Below are 4,274 nucleotides of genomic sequence, written 5' to 3'. Positions count from 1 at the left end.
TCAGCTCCCTCATCTGGAAAATGGGGATGAAGACTGTGAGCCCCACGTGGGACAACCTGATCACCTTGTTTCTCCCCCAGTGCGTGGCACATAGTAAGCGCTTAACGGATACCATCATCCTCATTGTTATTGTATACAGTGAAAAATTTAGGATGTCTTCTTTGCGCAGAACACTAGACCTTGCAGGCCCCACAGCACTTATGTACACGTCTGTAATTTTTTTTTATTCACATTAACATCTGCCTCCCCTTCTAGACTCTAAGCTCACTGCGGGCAGGGAATGTGTCAGTTATAATAATGGTGGTATCCGTTAAGCGCTTACTATGGGCAAAGCACTGTTCTAAGCGCTGGGGGGATACAAGGCGATCAGGCTGTCCCACGTGGGGCTCACAGTTTTAATCCCCACTTTACAGATGAGGTAACTGAGGCACAGAGAAGTTAAGGGACTCGCCCAAAGTCACCCAGCTGGCAATGGCGGAGCCGGAATTCGAACTCACGACCTGTGACTCCCAAGCCCGGGCTCTTTCCACTGAGCCACGCTGCTTCATTATACTATATTTTTCTACTCTATTCTCCTAAGCGTTCATTCAATCAATCGTATTTATTGAGCGCTTACTGTGTGCAGAGCACTGTACTAAGCGCTTGGAAAGTACAATACAGCAATAAAGAGAGACGGTCCCTGTACACAGCAAGCGAGACAATCCCCGTACGCAGTAAGCGCTCAGTAAATGTGATTGATTGACCGGTGTTTGCAGGACACTGTGCTAGGCGTCTCTTAGGTGCGGAGTGGATGCCTTCTGCGATCCACAGTTTAGGTTAGAACCACTTGTCCGCTGTGTGACTGTGGGCGAGTCACTTCACGTCTCTGTGCCTCAGTTCCCTCGTCTGTAAAACGGGGATTAACCGTGAGCCTCACGCGGGACGACCCGATGACCCCGTATCTCCCCCGGCGCTTAGAACGGTGCTCCGCACGTAGTAAGCGCTTAACAAATACCAACATCATTATTAGAAACATTTTCTTTTTTTAAAACTTTAGCACCGGTCCTCTAGACTGTAAGCTCGCTGTGGACAGAAAATGTGTCTGGTACATGGTACAACTCCTTGGATTCACGACCAGAACTAGCAGAAGGAGGCGGGATGCGTCCGTGGGGTCGCCATGGGTCGGACACGACTCGACGGCGTAAGACTCCCCGAGAGCTTACTTCAGTGCTGCGCCCCCGGGGAGCGTTCAATAAATATGACGGATCGATCGATCGATGGACTGGGCGCCGAGCTCGCAGCTCAACGCCGACCGCGTGCGGAGCGGTTTTCCCGCGGAGGCTGGACGGAGGCCCGCCGGGTGCACGACTCCGCGCTCTCGGCTACGGGCTCTCCGTTCCGTGCTCACGGCACCAGCGCGGCTCTCAGCGGAAGGAGCCCGGGCCGGGGAGTCAGAGGTCGCGGGTTCTAATTCCGCCTCCGCCGCTTGTCAGCTGGGTGAAGTGGGGGAAGTCACTTCACTTCTCTGGGCCTCAGTGACCTCTTCTGGAAAATGGAGATTAAGATGTGAGCCCCACGTGGGACAACCTGATCACCTCGTATCTACCCCAACGCTCAGAACAGTGCATATAGTAATAATAATGTTGGCATTTAAGCGCTTACTATGTGCAGAGCACTGTTCTAAGCGCTGGGGTGGATATAGGGTAATCAGGTCGTCCCACGTGAGGCTCCCAGTTAATCCCCATTTTACAGATGAGGTAACTGAGGCACAGAGAAGTGAAGTGACTGGCCCACAGTCACACAGGTGAGAAGTGGCAGAGCCGGGAGTCGAACCCATGACCTTTGACTCCCAAGCCCACGCTCTTTCCACTGTGCCACATATATATATACATACTTATAATATAACATATATATATATATATACAGTGCATATAGTAATATAGGCATATAGTAAGCGCTTAACAAATACCATCATCATCATCATCATCATCAACATCATTATCATCATGCTCCCCTGACCCCTTTCCCTCCCCTACTTGTCCCCCCGTTCCTACCCTCCCCCTCCTCTCCTCCCCCGCTTTTCCCTCCCGCACCCCTCCATCGGTGGTTAGCGGCGGGTTTGGGAGTCAGAGGTCGTGGGTTCTAATCCCTACTCCTTCTCCTGTCTGCTGTGTGACCTTGGGCAAGTCACTTCACTTCAGTTCCTCAGTTCCCTTATCCGTAAAACAGGGATGAAAACCGTGAGTCCCACGTGGAACAACCTGATAACTTCGTAACTAGCAGCGTGGCTCGGCGGAAAGAGCCCGGGCTTCGGAATCGGAGGCCATGGGTTCGACTCCCGGCTCTGCCACCTGTCAGCTGTGTGACCGTGGTTATGTCACTTACCTTCTCTGTGCCTCTGTTACCTCACCTGTAAAATGGGGATTAACCGTGAGCCTCACGTGGGACAGCCCGATGACCCTGTATCTCCCCCAGCGCTTAGAACAGTGCTCTGCACATAGTAAGCGCTTAACAAATACCAACGTTATTATTATTAACCACGCCAATGCTTAGAACACGGTGAGCGCTTAACACATACGCTTATTATTTTTACGATCCGGCCTGGCCTCGCCCCCTCCCTGGAGTGAAGCAGAGCCAGTAGGTGCCTTAGAGGGACCCCGGGAGCATGTCCGGGAGGGAGTGTCCATTCATTCACTCCTATTCGTGGAGCGCTTATGGTGTGCAGAGCACTGTATTAAGCGCTGGGAGAGTACAGTTCGGCTCCAGCGGGGGCGTGGCTTCCCTTCTTTTGTCGTTGGTAGTATCTGTTAAGCGCTTACTATGTGCAGAGCACCGTTCTAAGCGCTGGGGGAGATACAAGGTAATCAGGTCGTCCCACGTGAGGCTCACAGTCTTCATCCCCATTTTCCAGATGAGGTCACCGAGGCACAGAGAAGTGAAGTGACTTGCCCACGGTCACCCAGCTGACGAGTGGCCGAGCCGGGATTCGAACCCGTGACCTCTGACTCCCCAGCCCGGGCTCTTGCCACTGAACCACGCTGCACCCTCCTGAAACCCGCCTTCCCCGGTTGTCACCCGGGCGGGAGCCAATGGGAGGCGGGGGCTGGTCCCGGGGGTGTGGCTTCCCCGGTCAGGAGCCAATGGGAGGAGGGGGCGGGTCCCGGGGGCGGGGCTTCCCCTTTCCGCCCCGCCCGCTCCCAGGCCCGCTTGAAACCCGGGCGGGAGCCAATGGGAGACGGAGGGGGCGTGTCCTGGGGCGTGGTTTCCCCGGTTACCACCCGAGTGGAAACCAATGGGAGGCGGAGGGGCGGGTTCGGGGGCGTGGCTTCCCCGGTTTCCCTCCGGACAGGAGCCAATGGGAGGCGGGAGCGGGTCCTGGGGGCGTGGCTTCCCCGCTCCCCCCACCCCGGGCGGGAGCCAATGGGAGGCGGAGGGGAGTGTTCTGGGGCGTGGTTTCCCCCGGGCGGGAGCCAATGGGAGGCGGAGGGGAGTGTCCGGGGGCGTGGCTTCCCCATTCCACCCCGCTCACTCCCAGGACCGGTTGAAACCCGGGCGGGAGCCAATGGGAGACGGGAGCGGGTCCTGGGGGCGTGGCTTCCCCGGTTCCTTCCCCCCCCCCGGGCGGGAGCCAATGGGAGGCGGAGGGGAGTGTTCTGGGGCGTGGTTTCCCCCCGGGCGGGAGCCAATGGGAGGCGGAGGGGCGTGTCCGGGGGCGTGGCTTCCCCATTCCACCCCGCTCACTCCCAGGACCGGTTGAAACCCGGGCGGGAGCCAATGGGAGACGGGAGCGGGTCCTGGGGGCGTGGCTTCCCCGGTTCTCCTCCGGGCGGGAGCCAATGGGAGGCGGAGGGAGGGTTCTGGGGCGTGGTTTCCCCCCGGGCGGGAGCCAACGGGCGGCGGAGGGGCGGGTCCGGGGGCGGGGCTTCCCCGGTCCGCCCCGCCCAGTCTCTGTGCCGGGAGAAGTCCGGGCGGGAGCCAATGGGAGGCGGAGGGGGCGGAGGGGGCGGGTCCCGCCGGCCGGTCGGACCCGGGGAAACGGTCCGAAGAAAAGTTGGTGGGGCGGAGGAGGAGGCGGAGGCGGCCGAGGGTCCTGCCGCCGCCGTCGCCGCCGCCGTCGCCGCGCGGGCTGCACTTGTCCGCCGGGGCCGCGGGGCAGGGAAGCTCCGGCAGCACAGCGGACACCGGGCGGGCACCCGGCGGGCACCCGGCGGGCATCCAACGGACAGCCAGCAGACACCAGGCGGGCATCCAGCGGGCATCCAGCGGACAGCAGGCGCGCAGCCCGTGTGCCCTCA

Source organism: Ornithorhynchus anatinus, chromosome 3 (assembly GCF_004115215.2).
Source record: "Ornithorhynchus anatinus isolate Pmale09 chromosome 3, mOrnAna1.pri.v4, whole genome shotgun sequence".
NCBI lineage: Eukaryota > Metazoa > Chordata > Mammalia > Monotremata > Ornithorhynchidae > Ornithorhynchus > Ornithorhynchus anatinus.
This window is presented reverse-complemented; position numbering follows the sequence as displayed.